Source organism: Monodelphis domestica, chromosome 4 (assembly GCF_027887165.1).
Source record: "Monodelphis domestica isolate mMonDom1 chromosome 4, mMonDom1.pri, whole genome shotgun sequence".
In the NCBI taxonomy this organism is placed as follows: domain Eukaryota; kingdom Metazoa; phylum Chordata; class Mammalia; order Didelphimorphia; family Didelphidae; genus Monodelphis; species Monodelphis domestica.
In genome coordinates, this window is record NC_077230.1 from 84,363,290 (window position 1) to 84,383,527 (window position 20,238).

At 39.9% G+C, this 20,238-nt stretch overlaps 1 protein-coding gene across 1 annotated transcript in view; it reads right to left on the minus strand.

Annotated features, from left to right (window-relative positions):
* Window positions 1-20,238, minus strand: part of FSTL1 (follistatin like 1) — a 118,439-nt gene that overhangs the window by 56,418 nt on the left and 41,783 nt on the right. The gene's annotated exons all lie outside the window — the stretch shown is intronic.

Consider the following 20,238-nt stretch of genomic DNA (forward strand, 5'->3'; position numbering starts at 1 on the left):
CAAAGCTTTTCTGAAAACTTAATCTGAACCTCCCTCACAAGAAAAGGTCCCAAAGGAGCCTGTTTTCTGGGTCATAATTACTTGAATTTTAAAATCTGGCAATGAAAATTACTTTGCGTCTAACTATTGGCATCAAAGTCAAGAAAACAGTGAGGAGGTGATTCCTATAGGCTCTGTTTCTATTTCCCAGGAAGTAGTGTAGGATTAGGGCAGCTAGATGGGCTGGAGTCAGGAAGAATCATCTTCCTTAATTCAAATCTGGCCTCAGGCACTTCCTAGCTGTGTGAACTTGAGCAAGTCACTTACCCCTGCTTGTCCCAGTTTGCCCTTCTGCAAAATGAGCTGGAGGAGGAAATGACCAACCAAGAAAATCCTAAAAATGGGTCACAAAGAGTTGGATACCACTGAAATGAATCAACAATAATGAAGTGTAAGACTGCAGAAAGAGAAACCTGATTTTCAAATCAAAAGCCCAAGTACGTTTCTTCTCACTAGCTGTGTGATTTTGGGCAAGTCACTCTAATCTCCTGAGCCTCTGTCCTAATGAACAAAATGGGGATAGTAGTACTTGCTCAACCTACCTCAAGAATTTCTTGTGAGGATAAAATGAGATAAGGCATTTATAGCGCTTTCAAACGGGGAGCTCTCTAACTTGAGCTATCATTTCCAAGCAAATTGCCACGTTCGTATTGATTCCAGGTTGGTACTGATTCCAGATAGTTGTTCATAAATCACCAAACACAACCACCCCAGCTATTGTAGATCGAACTGGAGTTTGAATAGAGCATTTTAGTCCATAAAGGGGCTGATATGCCCAAGTGATTAAACTAAATACTCAGATTATTGAAGAAACAGCAGCAAGACACTGAGTCAGAAGACCCAGATTCTCAACCCAATTTTCTCACTAATTAGTTATGTGATCCTGAATGTCTTATTTCTCATCTTTGGTCTTCAGTTTCCTATAAAATGAGAAACATGGATGACTCTTAAAAAACAAACAAACAAAACCTCTTATCTTCTCTCTTAGAATTGACAATAAGTATTCTTTACAAGGCCAAAGAGTGACAAGGGGTTAGGTAACTAGGGTTAAATGACTTGACCAGGGTCAAACATGAAGTATCTGAGGTCAAATTCAAACCCAGGACCTCCTGTTTCCAGGCCTAGCTCTATGTCCACTGAACCACTTCACTGCCCCAAGATGTATTACTCTTTAAAAAAAAAAAAAGTAAGGTCACAGTTCTACAGCTGAAAGAGAGAATAGGAGAAGAGAGGGAGGATGGGGTGGGGAGAGATGGAGAGAAAATAAGAGAACTGGAGAGAGGAAGAAAGAGAATAAATGAATGCTAGAGGGAAGGAAAAAAGAAGGGGGAAAAAAGAAAGAGAAATCAAGCATTTAAGAGAGATAAAGGGCAGCTAATTTGTATTCAGGAATACCTGAAGTGATGGTTTCTTGACCTTTTGTACTAGCAAAAGGGCAGTCAGATGGCTCAGTGGATAGAGCACTTGTCTAGGAGTCAGGAACACACGAGTTAAAATCTGACCTTGGAAACTTATTAGCTGTGTGACTCTGGGCAAGTCACTTAACCCTGTTTGCCTGAGTTTCCTCAACTATAAAATGAGCTAGAAAAGGAAATGGCAAACCACTCCAGTATGTTTTCGAAGAAAACCCCAACGTGGTCAGGACGAGTCAGACATGTCTGAAATGACAGAACAACCAATAGGAGGGAAGAGAGGGATAGAGGGAAAGATGCAGTGGTGTGGGGGTGGGGAGAGTTAGACAGAGACAGACAGAAAGAGACAGAGAGTCAGAACCAGAGAGAAAGAGACAGGCAGAGAGCCAGAGAGTCAGAGCCAGAGAGAGAGAGAGACAGAGTCAGAGAGCCAGAGAGAGAGAGAAAGAGAGAGAGAGAGAGAGAGAGAGAGAGAGAGAGAGAGAGAGAGAGAGAGAGAGAAGGAGAGAGGAAGGGAGAGAGGGAGAGAGAGAGCCAGAGAGAAAGAGAGAGACAGAGACAGAGAGGGAGAGAAAGAGACAGAAGGATAGAGAGAGGGTGAGAGGAATAGGGAGAGAGAGAGAGAGAGAGAGAGAAAGAGAGAGAGAGAGAGTGGGGGGGGTAGAGAGAGAGAGAGTGTGTGTCAGAGAGCCAGAGACAGACAGACAGACAGACAGATAGACAGACAGAAGGATAGAGGAAGGGAGAGAGGGAGAGCCAGAGCCAGAGAGAAAGAGAGAGACAGAGACAGAGAGGGAGAGAAAGAGACAGAAGGAGAGAGAGAGGGTGAGAGGAATAGGGAGAGAGAGAGAAAGAAAGAGAGAGAGAGAGAGAGAGAGAGAGAGAGAGAGAGAGAGAGAGAAAGGAGGAGAAGGAGGAGGAGGAGGGAGGGAGGGAGGAGGCAAGCAAGTAGCTAGAACATTTACTGAGCACTTACTATGTCCCAGCCACTGTGCTAAGCAATATAAATACAAGGAATTTACTTTCCCATTGGGGAAGACAACTATAAAGATAAACTATTTGTAGTGCTTCTGGTGGGAGAGAGATGAGAATGATGACTGGAGTCATCTAGTTCAACCCCCGCATTATACAGTTGAGGAAACTGAGGTGTTAGGGAGATGATAACTTGCCAAGGGTCACACAGGTAATAAATGGAAAAGAAGGGATTAGAACACATGACCTCTGACTCCAAAGATTCTAGCTAGAAATTCTAGGCTTTTGCAATAAATGGATAACTGATTCACTGTATGGTTTGGGACATGTCCTTGTTGGGATTTAGTTTTTTCTTCTTCATGCAGAGTTCTTCTTTCTACCTATATTATAGAACTATATTATCCAGACCTTTTGCTAGTTATTGTCATTGTTGTTTAGTCATTTCAGTTGTATCTGACTCTTCATGACCCCATTTTGTAGTTTTTTGACCAAGATACTGGAGTGGTTTGCCATTTCCTTCTCCAGCTCAATTTATAGATCAGGAACTCAGGCAAACAGGGTCACACAGTAAGTGTTTGAGGACAGATTTCAATTCAAGAAGATGAATCTTCCTGACTCCAAGACCAGCCCTCTATCCACTGTGCCATCTAACTGCCCTTTTGCTAGTACAAAAGGTCAAGAAACCATCACTTCAGGCATTCCTGAATACAAATTTTCGCTCCAACCAAAGAAGCTAATTTGAAACCTAAATACTAATAGACTGGTTCATGTGTCTCTATAAGAGTGTGATTGTGAGTCTTTTGGTGGTTTGTGAAGGATCCAGGGGAACCAGAGAGAGTTAGCTCTCTGCCTCATGGGGCTTTTAGGAGAGCAGAAGTGATTTATCTGTATTAGGGAGACTAAACCTATATGAATTCGCTCATACTTAATTTGATGGAACCCCCTGTTCCCCTCAATATGCTAACAATGCAGGCTTGATTGTACTTGTCTTAGCTTTATGAGGAAAAAAGACTGAGAAAAGAGAAGAGTTAAGAGCATCACCAGTGGAAATTCATATGAAAGTCTCAGGCAAATGTCTACATCTCTTGTTCTTGCCAAGAAACTGTCATTAAACTATGTCAAGGGCTGCCAGGGTTCACATTTACACCGCAATTCTTACTCTAATGATTTCCACATGCAGCTCAAGGAAAATGCATTGATTAAAGGGGGGGGGTGGGGAGGGCAGACATCCCAGCTCTTACACTCTGGACCAAGATGGAGGCAAGGAAATAAGCCTCCCAGTAGTTTGTTTTAAGAGAGAGTGAGTTTAGGACAGCCGTGTTGTTGTTGTTGTTGTTGTTGTTTTTAATGTCTCCTGCTGGGGGGTATCTGGGTGGAAAGGCCATTTCCCATCTCCTCTCTCTCTACTCAGAGCAAACCAGCTACAAGCTCTCCAACCACATTGCTAGAGTTGCTCAAACTGCTCAGGGGAAGGGTCCCCTGGCAGGTTCATATGGGTGTCTTCCATTGATGGGGTGGAAGGAATCTAAGACATTGGTCCTAACCATTGCTATCAAATTGAATTACTCAGTCCCTGACTGTGGCTTGGTCTCTGAACCCCAAACAAGGACATTTCATTGTCCTGTCCCATTGGGCAGCTAGATGGCTCAGCAGCATCAAATAGGACCTCGGACACGTACTAGCTGTGTGACCTTGGGCAAGTTTCTTAGCCCTGTTTACCTCCGTTTCTTCATCTCTAAAATGAGCTAGAAAAGGAAATGGCAAGCCACACCAGTGTCTGCCAATAAAACCCCAGATATGTTCAGTCAGACACCACTGAAATGACTGAACAACAACATTGGACCCATTAGAAAAACCTAGTATCTTATCCTGATGTGTGGAAACACTGTATTCAGTCATTGAAAATACTTTGTTTAAGATTGCCATGGGATTAAATTTTCCCAGTCATTCAGCTGGTTAGGACCAGAGATAAGTTTCTGGCCAAGGGCTTTCTGGCTCTACGCTGTCTGCCTCTCTACAACCCTGTGAGGTAGGGAGTGCAATTAGTATTATCCCCATCTTACAGATGAGAAGTCTGAGTCTCAGGGACAGAAAATGAGACGAGAAGGGATGAGAGGCCCAAACCTAGTGTGATGACCATGAGAGAGGGCGATGATGCAAACGATTTGTATGTGGAAATGGCAATTCTTTTCAACTAATTTTCCAGGGAGGGAGATGGTAAAGAGAGGCAGGAATGAATCCAAGGAAGTCACCTTGGTCCTTTGCATTAAGTTGTACGTAGTAGGTATCTGATTAAACTTTGTTAAATGAATAAACCGTCAATTAATCACACTTTCCATAACACAGAATCCAGAAATATTAAAACCCTGGTAAAAATGAAGACCCCATGTGTGGCTCAGTAGGGTTCTAGAGGAAGTAGACAGATGTAATTAGATGTTTTCATACAGTGTGTTACTATGGCAACTGCTGCTCAGGAGAAAATGGGGGTGGGAGGTGGGAAGGAACCTGGAGTCCAAAGATGACAATTTTCCAAGGAGATGCCAGTAGATGGCCGAACAATAAAAGGCTGCAGTAGGCTTGGGCTTCACAGAAGGGGGCCTTGTTCCTTTAGTGTGCCAGCTCTTGTGCCCCTTTGATGCCAGCTCCACTCCCCAGGAGTCTCTCCAGCAGCAGGGCCCTCTGCTGTGACTTTGCTAAGGGGGGCTGGATGCTGGCTGAATCAGCTCTTATAGGAGAGGCAGGCAGTGTGCTGAACAGAACACACAAGGCATTCCTTCTTTGTCCTGTGTCCTGGAGGTTTCTGGTTCTAATTAGCCCAGCTCCTACCTGAGGTTCAGGCTAAACTTTTACCACCGAAACTTCTATAGCTGCTTTTAAAGTCTGATGATGGCTGTTAGGTGGCTCAGTGGATTGAATGCTGGGTCTGAAGTCACAAAGACCTGAGTTCAAATCTTTAGACACTTACTAGCTGTGACCCTGGACAAGTCACTTCATCCTATTTACCTCAGTTTCTTCAAAAGTAAAATGAACTGGAGAAGGAAAGGGCTAACCACTCTAGAATCTTTGCCAAAAAAAATCCCAAAATGAGTCACCAAGAATTAGACATGATTGAAATGACTGAAGAACAACAAAAAGTACTTTACACAGAGTATTTCAATTGTCTTACAACCACCCTAAGAGAATGGCACTATACATAGCCCCATTTTACAGATGAGGAGATAGAGATGGGTTATATGATTTTCCCAGTCATTCAGCTAGGAAGGAGCAGAGGTTGGTTTCTAGCCAAGGTCTTTCTGACTCCATGCTGTCTGCCCCTCTCCCTCCCTGTGAGGTAGGGAGTATAATTATTCTTATCCCTGTTTTACAGAAGAGGAGACCAAGTCTCAGTAGTTTAGTAAGCATTAGAGCCAGATTGCGAGGTAGAGAGAGAGGGTCCTGAAGTTACAAAGTTCTTATTGTTGTCAAATTGTTTTTCAGTATGTCTAACTCTTCTTGATCCCATTTGAGTTTTCTTGGCAAAGATACTGGAGTGGTTTGCCATTTCCTTCTCCAGTTCATTTTATAGATGAGGAAATTGAAGCAAATAGGGTTAAGTGACACTCCCAGGGTCACACTAGGATCTGAGGCCGTTAACTTTTGAACTCAAGTTTTTCTGACTCCAGTCCCAGCACTCTATCCACTAAACCACCTAGCTACCCCAAAGTCAAGAAGACCCAAGTTCAAATTCAGCCTCAAACATTTAGTCACTGTGTGTCTGGGGAAGTCACTTAGTTTTTTTTATTTGCCTCTATTATTTCATTTGTAAAATGGGGATATTAATAGCATTTACCTCTCAGGGTTGTTGTAAGGAAAAATGAAATAATAATTATAAACCACTAAGCACAGTGCCTGGCACATTTTAGGTACTATATAAATGTTGCCTATTGTTGGTGGTTGTTATTCCAAGTTGAATATTCTTTCCAAGATACCATGCTCTCCAGTAACATACTGAATAGCTCTACATGACTAATTCCCATGGTACCCTGGACACTACTCTTTACTAATGGCAGGCCCTTTAGTAGATGCAGCAATTTAGGCAGAAGCCATGCTTTTTATTTATTTATTTTTAAAATATTTTTCCATGTTTCCATGATTCATTCCCCCCCCCCCCCCAGTCAACAAGCAATTCCACTGGGTTGTACAAATGTTATCACTTGATACCTATTTCCATATTATTCATTTTTGCTATAGAGTGATTTTTTAAAGCCTAAACCCCAAATCACATACTCATGTATACATGTGACAAGTGATGTCATATGTTTTGCTTTTGCATTTCTACTCCCCTAGTTCTTTCTCTCAATGTGGATAGCTTTCTTTCCCATAAGTCCCTCTGGAGTGTCCTGGCCCGTTGTATTGCTGCTTGTAGCAAAGTCCATTACATTGGATTGTTCCACAGGGTTTTACTTTCTGTGTATAATGTTCTACTGGTTCTGCTAATTTCACTTTGCATCAGTTCATTGAGGTTCTCCCAGTTCATATGGAAAGCCTCCAAATCATCAATCCTTACAGCACGATAGTGTTCCATCACCAACATATACCACAATTTGTCCAGCCATTCCCCAATTGATGGGCATCCCCTCGTTTTCCAGTTTTTGGCCAACACAAAGAGTGCAGCTATGAATATTCTTGTACAAGTCTTTTTCCTTATTATCTCTTTGGGGTACAAACCCAGCAGTGCTATGGCTGGATCAAAGGGCTGACATTCTTTTGTCGCCCTTTGGGCATAGTGCCAAATTGCCCTCCAGAATGGTTGGATCAGTTCACAGCTCCACCAGCAATGAATTAGTGTCCCCACTTTGCCACATCCCCTCCAGCATTCATTACTTTCCTTTGCTGTCATGTTAGCCAATTTGCTAGGTGTGAGGTGATACCTCAGCGTTTTGATTGGTATTTCTCTAATTAAGAGAGATATAGAGCACTTTTTCATGTGCTTATTGATAATTTTGATTTCTTTAACTGAAAATTGCCTTTTTAAGAAGCTGTGCTTCTGAGAGCCATCTCAGAATTCACAATTGTAGAGATTTCTGTTCTTCCAAGTGTCTTCATATGTTTTACATAGTTTTATTCTCATGACACTCCATTTAAGAAAAGAAAAAGCAATCAAAAGAGTCAGAATGGGCAACGAGACACTAAAGCAATCTCTTTTTGAAGGTGATACAATGGTATATGTGGAAAGTTCTAGAGATTCAACTAAAATTAGTTGAAACTGTCAATAATTTTAGCAAAGTAGCAGGATATAAAATAAAACCACATAAATCATTGGCATTTCTGTCACCAACAAAGTCCTGCAAGAAGAGATAGTAAGAGATAATCTTTTTAAAGCAACTATAGATAGAATAAAATATCTAGGAGTATACCTGCCAAAACAAATCCAGGAACTATTGTGATGCCCTGTGGGGTTGACCAGCTCTTTGGGAGTAGAACTTGTATCATTTTTATCTTGTTTTTTTCTGAGTGCCAATACAATGTCTTGACCAAAGAAGGCCATTAATAAATGCATGTTGAATGATTGAAGGAATTCTCCTTTTGCAGATGAGAAAACTGAGGTGCTGAAAGCATATGGGCCAAGATAACAGGACTGGTCCTTAGAAGCTCCAGATTCTAGGCCCAGTTGTAATATTAGGTTACAGCATGACCTTGGCAAGTCTCTTACCTACCTTCTCTGGGTCTCTGTTTTCCTAATTGTAAAATGAGAGAGTTGGACTAAACAACATCAAAGGTTCCTTCCATAGGATCTATGATTCTAGAATTCTTTCCAGATGATGAAGCACTGGCCTCAAAGTCAGGAAGACTTGAGTTCAAATCTGATCTCAAGCACTTAAGAGCTGTGTAATAGAAATCTATACATCTAATAACTCTTAAATTCAGTCTCTTCATCTGGAAAATTTGGATAATCCAGCACCTACCTTCTAGGATTGCTGTAAGGATCAAATGAGAAAATATTTGTAAAGCACTTTGCAGAACTCAAAAGGATATATAAATTAGCTATTAATATTGTTGATTATCACAATAAACTTAGGTCACCCAGTAAGTTAATGGCAAAGGAAGCTCTAAAGGTTAGGTCTGCCTTGTATTAGTCATTCCTAGCTTAGGAATCTGTGTCTTAATTTGTTTTGTGTCCTTAATACAGATCCCTGAGAAGGTACTTAATAAATGTTTTTTCGCAGACAACTTAGTAGCACAGTGGTTAGAGCACCAAGTCTGGAGCCAGGAGGTCCTGCATTCGAATCTAGACTCAGATACTTCCTAGCTATGTGACCTTGGGCAAGTCACTTAATCCCATTGCCTAGCTCTTGCTCTTCTGTCTTAGAATTGGAAAAAGGTAAGGATTTTTAATAAAATGTTTTCTAAATTACTGCATGTTTGCTGAACTGCTGAATATTTATTAATGCATATAGACTCCTGAGGGAGTTTCTTAATTGAGAGTTCACTGTGGCAATTAAAATCACATCTTGTCTCCCCACCAAAAACTGTCTCTTGAATCCCAGAGCATTGTTTCTCTCCTGCCCCTCATCCTCCCTCCTGTGCTGCAGACAGAAATACTTTTACAGAATATCTGGCCTCCATGTTTGGGGTCCTTTGGGACCCAGCCTTGAATGAGACACCCTGGTAATGATCATTAACATGAATTCACTCCATGACACAGGCAAGCCCATTTTCCCCCCTTGACCTTAGCATCCTCGTTTATCAAGAGAGGGAGTGGGAATACATAATCTCTGAGCTCCCTGCCAGCCAGCCCTGCCAGCCTATGATCTAAGATTCTCTGATTCCCTTGCCTTGTCCTATTTGAGGTTATGGATGTCTAAACACGTATTCCCTCCAAACATTCCATTCTAGGGCTTTTGAAAAAAAAATCACTAAGTAAATGAGTGGATGTTTGAACTGGGAGTAATGGTCCACACGCTTATGAGCATAGCGGGAAATAATAGCAGAGGCAGAGGAAAAGGTTACCTAACCAAAGCTGTCTAACCGTGTGAGCTTCCTGATTGGCCCTGGGTGCTAGGAGGGATGTTTATTATGTGCCTAGAGCAAATTGCCCTACCGCTGTTCTCCAGGGGCTGGCTTTTTGCAGCTTCTGGCTTTCTACATAGAAGCGTTCCCCCAGGGAGGACGATTTATGTTGCAGTTTTCTCAGGTTTCCAAAAGTGTTCAATCTGCTAATATTTTGAGTCAACAGATTAATATAAATTGTTCCTAGAAATGGTTTTCTACTCTTCTTACATTCATATCCACAGTCACAGAGATTATTCATCTGATGTCAGGGAGCATCAGTGTAGGTCCAAGAAATGGAGTATAAGTGGGATGGATGACTAGCAGCCTGTCTTCAAGTGGTATCCTAGCATGCCAGACTTTTAGTCAAGAAGACCTGAATACAAATGTAGCCTCAGACACTTACTAGCTAGCTGTATGACCCTGGGCAAGTCTACCTCCCTTTCCTTATCTGTCAAAAGGATGACAATAGCTTGCAACTCAGAATTCTGAGGAAAAGATAATATTTATAAAGTGCATGGTGCATAGTAGGTCCTTAATAAATACTTGTTTCTTTCCCCTCACCTTTGAAGCTAGCCCAAGTCTCTCTTCTTTATACTGATGAGAGTACTGAGGTCCAGAGACATGAAGAAACCTGACCCAGATCACAGAACAAGATCCTCACAGAGCTTCAATTATGATTGTGATTTAGAGAACTCCCATCTAATTATACTTCTCTGAACAATGGTATGGGATAGGCAATGGGGGTTAAGTGACTTGTCCACGGTCTCACAGCTAGGAAGTGTCTGAGTCCAGATTTGAACCCAGGAATATCTGTCTCTAGGTTGGCTCTCAATCCATTGAGGCCCCTCCCCTCCTCCCCCTGAAACTTTCTTTAAGGTAAGAATTTAGAAAATGATGTTCATAAGTAAAATGAATAAGGAGCCATACTATTGGAACTCATGATACCAGACATCTAGAATTGAGTGTTTCAGGTGTCTCAGTTTGTAGAACTATGGAGCTGGTATGGAGTAGGAAGACCTCAGTTCAAATCTGACCTTAGATACTTACTAAATTGTGTGACCCTGGGCAAATTACTTAACCTTTTTCTCCCTCAATTTCCTCATTTGTAAACTAGGAATAACAATAGAACCTACCTCCTAAGGTAGTTGTGAGAATAAAATGAAAGAACCTTCAAGTACTATATAACTGCTAGCTATTATTTCAATGTGAGTTGACCAAGATACTTTATAAAAAGTTTAGATTTTAATGCACTTTGGGGGCTGCTAGGTGGCACATTGGATAAAATGCATGGCTTAGTGTCGGGAAGAATCATATTCCTGAGTTCAAATCAAGCCTCAGGTACTTACTGGCTATGTGACCCTGGCCAAGTCACTCAACCTAATTTGCTTCATTTTCTTCAAATGTAAAATGAGCTGGAGAAGAAATAGTAAACCTCTCTAGTATCTTTGTCAAGAAAATTCTAAATGGGGTCATGAAGACCATGGTGAGTGAACAACAACAAAACATTGAGAATGGTATCTTCAAAGTCACGTTTAATAGTGCCACTGAGGGATCTCTAAAATGGATTGAACAGTAAACTTGTAGTATAGGTCCCGAGTACTAATCCTATTACCTTTGTGGCCTTGGCTGAGTAATTTAATCTCTGGACAGCTTAAGCCCCCCTAAAATGAGAGGGTTGGAAGAGAAGGCCTTTAAGCTTCCTCCCAACTTTACATCTATGACTCTTCATTCTCCTATACTTTTTCTATAGTTAAAGGCTGCCACCTCTATTTACAAAGTCTTTGGATGGATTAGTTGATTAATGACAACAAAGGTTATTCAGCTGTGTAGACTGTTTTTGCCCTTCCCTTGCATATTGCTACTAAGTATTTTGGTTCCTTGCATAGAAATCTCTGAGTAAATGACAAATAGATGGGTATTTCATAAAGTTTCCTCTTGTCTTGAGTACACTGATTATTCTGGTCTTTGCTTCCTGCTTTCAGCATCACCTACACACAGTTTTGGTGGTTTGAAATTAAAGGCAGTTGAATCAAGCACATTTTCCTCTGGCAGGACATTCTTGGCCCACATTCTTTCTTGGCAGCAGTTCTAAAGTCACAGCTGGGGGATAGGGGCTGGACAACAAATTGTGCCAACCAATCAGACTCCACTTGCCAAAAGATCCTCCAATGAGAGACTGCCAGGTACTGCTGTGGTCTAAGCCCCTGCTTTTACAAAGTACTAAAATCCCCTGAGACTCCCTCAAACACAACCACCAAAATGTAAAGAATTTCTTTTGTTTTTCTCTCTTCTTTATAGCTCCTAAGGAATATAATGGAGATAACACACACACTCACGCACACACATACATACACACACAGAAGTTTCTAAGGATAAACTAGGTTAAATAGTCACTTAAAAATGGTTAGAAGAGTTTAAAAACACAGTACAGTACTTATGTAGCAGTATTTTTCATTCTAGAGAGGTTTCTATCTCTCCACTAATTATTTAAAGTGTATTATTTATTATATATATATATATAATATAATAATAATATAAATATTATTATTTAAAATTATTTAAAGTATATAAAATATATAAAAGAGAATTGTAAGGGGGCAGCTAAGTGGTTTGGTAGACTGAGGGCTGGGTGTAGAGATAGGAGGTCCTAGATTCAAATTTGACCTCAGATACTTCCTTAGTTGTGTGACCCTGGGTAAGTCATGTAATCCTATTGCCCAGACCATACCACTCTTCTGCTTTGGAACTGATATATAGTATTGATTCTAAGATGGAAGGTAAGGGTTTTTTTTTTTAATTTTTTAAAAGAGGATTGTATTATATTCTCTTGAGTCTGTATTCCTGAAGTTCCTTGATCCATTGGGAAGTAGGCAGCATGATACAATATAAAAAGCATCAAACAGGAGACCTAGATTCTAGTCCCAGCTCACTGGACTGTGTGACTTTGAGCAAATCACTCTTCTCTATGGGCCTCTGTTTGCTCATTTGTAAATGAAGAGAATTAAGCAAGGTGATCTTTAGCACCTCTCTCAAATGTAGAATTCATAGTAAGTGATGAAATAAAGGCATGTCACACTTAATGTTTCATCCTGGTGCAATTATCACATCGTACTACTCATCCTACCTTTGATTTACGTAGCAGAGAGAGAATTTGGAGAATGGATCGACTAGTAAGTTCCTGTAGATCAAATAACTAGGGGTGCCTGAACTTTTAGAAAAATTGGTAATTGCATTTTTTGGGGAAACCTTTACCTTCTGTCCTAGAATCAGTACTAAATATTGTCTCTAAGGCAGAAGAGTGAAAAGGGCTAAGCAATGGGGGTTAAATGACTCTCCCAGGGTCACATAGTGTGAACTTTAGATTACCCCACTCTACTTAGTCTAACAAAAACAGGAATGTCTACACCCATGCTTAAGGATTAAGTATTTAGGAGGATGACCTTCAACAGACACATTCTAGCAAATGACAAATAAGAAGCAACTGACAGACCCCTGGGCTGTCCTAAGTCAAGCTTAAGCTACCATTGGTACATGTAAGACACAGAAAAGTGATGTAAAAACAGTCTATATATTTCACATCACTTCCTCTCTCTGGTCTCTTTGGAGGTGGAGAGGTCTCTGGCTGGCAGGGTGCTGAGCATTTCGGCATCTTGGCATGGCGGCAGCTATTGTCCGGTTTGGTGGTGAGTTTTCCTTGATACTATACTGGGAGAATCTGAGTAGCCTAGATCAGGTAAGACATCTTTAGTGAGCTCTCTTGGAGCTTGGGCTGATTCCTTTCTCTTTTATCCTTCCAAACACTATCCTCTTAGAGAAAGCCTCTAATCTTCAAAGTCCTCATAGTGGAGGACTTTGAACTCCCTCTGGCACAGGCCAGGTGGGAGAAATCCTATTCCCTTTCCCTCTCTCTTCTCCTTGATTTCTTCCCCCTATATTGAATAAACCACCATAAACTTCAGCCGACTTGGGTATTTTATTTGGGATATTCCCTGGAGACCAAAATTAATTTAGATTAGGTCACAACCCTAAAATTATCCTTACAATAGCTAGGAAGTAGCTGAATACAGATTTGAGCACAGGATCTTCTGTCTCTAGGTCTGACTCTCTGTCCACTGGGTCACCTGGATGCCAGCACCCAGAGAGCTTTGTTTTCTTAATGTTTTTTCTTGTTATCTTTTGTTTATCACCCTCATTCTGAATATATTCCTTACTCTCTCTCTCTCCAACTGATCCATCTCTCAGAACCGAGTGTAAAAAGAGAATAAACACAGCTCAGAAAAACCAAGGAACACTTCAACTGGATGACAGTATAACTATTCCATACCCACAGTTCACCACCTCTGCAAAAAAAAGGAAGGAAGGTACATTAATTATCCTGACTCTTTTCTGAGGCTAAGCTTGGTTATTAGAGTAGTAACTAAGGTTGCTCTTTCTTTATGATTATACTTATGCAATATGATAGAAGCATCTTTATCAGGCGGAACAGTATAAGTGGACAAATTGCTAGGTTCAAGATGAGAAGACTCAAGTTTAGAGGTTGAATCAGCTAGTTCAGGAAGCCCAAGTTCAAATCCTGCCTCAGATACTTACTTGAATACTAAGACCTAATCCTAGCTGCTTCATCCTCTCAATTTCTATTTCCTTAGCTGTAAAACTGGGATAATAATAGCACCTGCTTCACAGGGTTGTGGTAAGTAACAAGTAAAATATTATATGTAAAGTGTTGTGCAAACTTTAAAGTGTTATATAAATGCTTGATAATATTTCTTCACCGTGCCGTGCACATCAGCTGTTTCTTGGGTACCAGGAACGAATTTCTCAAGAAATCCTAATTGCCCATAAAAATAATATAAACGTGGTCAAGCCCCTGAAAGGATCTGTCTCAGTTAAGTGAAATTTCCACATATTGGAAGCTCTACTCAATTCTTATCCTGGTCCTGTACTGCCACCCTAATCAATTTACTTTTGACTTAACTTTCTCTAGAAGATTTTTGACATCTACCTTTCCCCACAGGCATTCTATGTGTAAAATCAAAGCTATACACCAGTGTCTTGTTCCTCTGACTTATACAAGTCAGACTGGGACATCCCTCACCACCATGGCTACAGAGGTAAGCTTGCCACCCTGGCTCCAGAAATTACTTAGAGGCAAGGCTGCTGAGATGATACTAATGGGCAGGGAAAAGACAAAATAACTTGGAGGCTTTTGTGTGTGATTGATACCTAGCAGGCAGAATTGAAGATTGCTTTCATATTCCTGAGTGCTTCCACTTCCTCGGGGCCTAGCAACTGACAGTGTAGTGTAATCATTAACATTTCATGCTGGGGCAATAAAACAATTTTTGGATAGGTTAGGCAGGCGAGAGACAGACAAGAAATTGGTTTTATATGGGAACAGACAGTGAAATGTATCGTCCGCCTAGTGCAGATGCTTAAGCCAGGAGGGGTGGCCAATTAGGTCAGAAATGCCAACTGCAGAGGAAAAGAACAAAGACAGTTTTAGCCTTCTGTCAATCTCCAGACAGTTTACAACTTGGCCTAGAGCTAAGAGGATCAGAATCAGGATGAGTCTGACTGAGTGAGAGTTCAGTCTTATCAGGGTGCCTATTGAAAGTAAAAAGACGTAAGGGAATGGAGAGGAAGACTGTGCATTAGTGAGGGGTCAAATAACGCCCAGTTTGCCTCATTTGATTCTTGTAGCTAAAGAGGACTCTTACAAGAGCTGTCTGAAAAAAAGATTAGGAGGAAAATGCTGGAGGGGATGTGGGAAAATACTAATGCACTGTTGGTGGAATTGTGAAATGGTAGGACCATTCTGAAGAACAATTTGCAACTATGCCCAAAGGGCTATAAAACCATGCATGTTCTTTGACTCAGCAATTCTGCTCCTAGGTCTTTAACCTAAAGAGATCAAAGAAAAAGGAAAAGGACCTATATGTACAAAAATACTTAGAGCAGCTTTTTACAGTGGTATAGAATTGGGAATTGAAAGGAGGAGCCTCAGCTGGGGAATGACTGAACAAGTTGTGATATATGAGTGTGATGGAATACAATTGTGGCATAAGAAATGATGAACTGAATGGTTTCAGAAAAACCTTTCAAGGTTTATATGAATTGATGCTGAGTGAAGTAAGAAGAACCAGGAGAACATTATACATAGTAACAGCAATATATCAACTACAAAAGACTTAGCTACCCTGATCAATTTAATGATCTAAGACAATTCCAAAGGACTCATTATGAAAAGTGCTATCCACTTCCAGAAACAACTGATGAACTCTGGATACAGACTGAAGGTTACTTTTTCCACTTCTTTATCTTTCTTGCTTTTTTGTTTTTATCTAATATTGAAATATTTTTCCTATCATTTCATATGGGGAAAAATTAAGTATGTTCTTGCTCTTAAAAAAAGGAATTGTAAAGAAAAGTAGAAGATAAGGATTTTGGGCAATACAACTGGTGATACCTTTCTACTACTATTGTCCCAACTTTGCACCTCTAAGGACTCAGTTCCAGCAACTCAGGGAGAGACAGGCTTATGGTCTAATCTTTACTAAATTTTCAGACATACTTTAGTAGAGGGGCAGAAGTAGGTCAAGAAACCATTGAAGACCCTTATAAACTCACAGTGGGGACTAACAGCTAGACAATATTTCCCTGGTAAGAAAGGGAGCTGGGCGACACATAGACTCAACTTAAAAGGATCATTGACAGCTTGGTTTGTTGCTGAGTGTAGCCATTGTCAGTCTGTCCTCTGCATGCCTCAATTGCTCTCAGATATTATGAACCCTTCACCAGACTATTGGCACTGTCATTGTTGCTATTCAGTCATCTCAGTTGTGTCCAACTCTTTGTGACCCACTTTTAGAGGGTTTTCTTGACAAAGATATTGGAGTAGTTTGCCATTTCTTTCTCCAGCTCATTCTACAGATAAGGAAACTAAGACCAACAAGGTTGAATAACTTTCCCAGGGTCAGACAGCTAGTAAGTGTCTGAAGCTGGATTTGAACCTGTCTCCGGGCTAAGTGCTCTAACCACAGCATCACTGAGCTGCCAAGAGACTATTGGTGCTGCCAACTGGCATTTGCTTCTGGTTCTTCATTTTCAGTATGATCCATCTTGTTGATTCATCCAGACCCTTCTGGGTGCGGCTCTTTCTTCCTTCTTGACTCCCCAGGTTCTCCATTCAGGGCCAGCACTCATTATGGACTTTGGATGGTGTTCCCTACCAATTCAATCCTATTCAACTACCACTTTCTCAAATGCCTCCTATGTGCCAGGCATTCTGCTGGCCACACAGAGACAAAACCAAAATAGTGTCTGGCCTCAGATAATTTATATTGTCTAGATGTGTGTGTGTGTGTGTGTGTGTGTGTATACACAACATGTACACAAACGTGAAGTCTGACTTACTATAATATATATATGATAAACAAATGTCTTTTGCTAGGAAGAGTATATTTTGTTTTTTATGTTAGAGTTTTAGCCTTGTACAGCTGCAAGATAGAGAACACTACTGGTTTGGAACACTGTGCAAAGATATGGGAGTGGGAGACGTTGTGTCGTGGATGGGGAACTCAAATTAGGTCACTGATGCAAATCTCGGCTGCCCTGGCATTTCCAGAGATTATTACCCTCCCATTGGATAGCAATTGGGGTCAGGGGTGTATGAGTCTTGCTCAGAGTATTAAGACTAACTTTCTTTTCCTCTGGGTTCTACCACTTCTTACTTTGTAGTAGGTCATGTTTTTACTTTTATTTATTTATTTTTTTACTTTTACATAGGTCTTTTTTTTTACATAGGTTTTTTACTTTTTACTTTTACTTGGGTCATGTTTCCAGACATATTCATATTTTCCTGCTTTCTCTTACATGTGTGTCCTCCAGATCACAGATTTGTGTTACGTAGAACATGCATCTGTTCTGACCAGGGATGCCAGGACTAAGCAGGACTTCCTTATGAAATATCTTAGATGGGACAGAATTCATAGATGATCACCTCAACTGCTTCTGCCTTTCCTAACATGTTTAGCCTGTGAGAAGTACTGTTCATATGTCCTTGGGAAAATTATTTCCTTTTCTAGCAACAGTTTTCTTACTTCTGATATGAGGAAGGTAAATGTTGTGTGTAATTAGAATCTGAACCCTAAAACTACTATTCCCAGCACCCCACTCTCCTTCTCATGTTATATGCTGATATAGGGAGGATATCAATTTTGTGTGGCCCTGCCTCTCTCTCTCTCTAGCTCTGATTGGTCTGGTGGAGGTGGCATGGGTGAGTGCCAGGAGAGTTTTGCTCATGTGGTTTTAATTTTATTAAATAATTGTTTTTTTCCTTCTATTTCCCTTTTATTCCATCTAATTCATGTGATTATTAATAAACTTTATAAAATATAATTTTTAGAGTGCTAGATATTAATTTAAATCGCACAGTTGGTTCCAAATGAGTAATGTCATTAGCTGTTCCTAAGTGGCTATGGGTGAGGAATCCTTTGACTTTGTCATGCTTCTAAATGAATGATTTTGTTTAATTGCTCTAGTTAATTTTTGTTGTTGATTTTTTTTTTGGTAAAAGAGAATATTATGGTAAAAAAGAACATTGACAAAAGAGAGATTTATTGGAAAAGTATTAGTATAAGAAACAAAATGTAGCCATAAAGTATTAAAAATCAAAATGAGGAGGTCAGATTAGATCATCTCTAAAGTCCAATCCAGCTCTAAAACTCTCATATGCCGATCCCTCAGGGCCATTCCTACCAACTTTTAGAAACTAATCCTAGGCCTCCTATGCCCTATTCAAACCTACTTTGAAGTTCAAAAACATTCTAATATGCTTCATTACCTAGTCTGAATGCCACTGACTTTGAAATCTCTGACTTTCTTCTCTCCTTCAGAGATAATGCCATTGATTCCCTTGAGAACCACCACTGTCACATTTGAGTAAATGTAGCTTCACCCCAACACACACACACACACACACACACACACACACACACACACACACACACACACCCCATTCTCCAATCTAGTCAAGCAGAGGAAAAGGCTTTTAGCTAGACTGAAACAGAAAAATCACTGGAGAATAAGAAAGTCTCTGACTCTCAGGATATCTCAATAACTATGGACCAATAAACCATACACTCAATTTACACTGCATAAAGGATGGTAAAACAAGGGAGAGCTCTCCATGCCTGAAATGCAGCCACCAGACAGAGCACAGTTGTCCTACTGTCTTAAGAGTCATCCTGGACAAACAAATTAAAAACCCCCGGAAGAAAACTAAATCCGAGATCCTAAAAATGAAGGGAGAAATTAATAAAATCGAAAGTGATAGAACTATTGAACTAATCCATAAGACTAGAAGCTGGTATTTTGAAAAAATAAATAAAATAGACAAAGTACTGGTCAATCTAATAAAAAACAGGAAAGAAGAAAATCAAATTAACTGTATCATAGATGAAAAGGGAGAGCTCACCTCCAATGAAGAGGAAATTAAGGCAATAATTAAAAACAAATTTGCCCAATTACATGGCAACAAATATGCCAATCTAGGTGATATGGATGAATATTTACAAAAATAAACATTGCCTAGATTAACAGAAGAAGAAATATAATTCTTAAATAATCCAATATCAGAAAAAGAAATTGAACAGGTTATCAAAGAACTCCCTAAGAAAAAATCCCCAGGTCCAGATGGATTCACAAGTGAATTCTAGCAAACATTCAAAGAACAACTAATCCTAATATTATACAAATTATTTGACAGAATAAGCAAAGAGGAAGTTCTACCAAATTCCTTTTATGACACAAATATGGTACTTATTCCAAAGCCAGGCAGGGCAAAAACAGAAAGAAAACTACAGACCAATCTCCTTAATGAGCATAGATGCAAAAATCTTAAATAGGATACTAGCAAAAAGACTCCAGCAAGTGATCAGGAGGGTCATTCACTATGATCAAATGGGATTTATACCAGGAATGCAAGGATGGTTCAATATTAGGAAAACCGTCCATATAATTGACCATATCAACAAGCAAACCAACAAAAATCACATAATTATCTTAATAGAGGCAGAAAAAGCCTTTGACAAAATACAACACTCATTCCTATTGAAAACACTAGAAAGTATAGGAATAGAAGGGTCTTTCCTAAAAATAATAAACAGTATTCATCTAAAACCATCAGCCAACATCATATGCAATGGGGATAAACTAGATGCATTCCCAATAAGATCAAGAGTGAAACAAGGATGCCCATTATCACCTCTATTGTTTAACATTGTACTAGAAACACTAGCAATAGCAATTAGAGAAGAAAAAGAAATTGAAGGTATTAAAATTGGCAATGAAGAGACCAAGCTATCACTCTTTGCAGATGATATGATGGTCTACTTAAAGAATCCTAGAGAATCAACTAAAAAGCTAGTGGAAATAATCAACAACTTTAGCAAAGTTGCAGGATACAAAATAAACCCACATAAGTCATTAGCATTTCTATATATCTCCAACACATCTCAGCAGCAGGAATTAGAAAAGAGAAATTCCATTCAAAATCACCCTAGACAATATAAAATACTTAGGAATCTATTTGCCAAGACAAACACAGGAACTATATGAACACAACTACAAAACACTCTCCACACAACTAAAACTAGATCTAAACAATTGGAAAAATATTAACTGTTCATGGGTAGGATGAACTAACATAATAAAAATGACCATCCTACCCAAACTTATCTATTTATTTAGTGCCATACTCATCGAACTTCCAAAAAACTTTTTT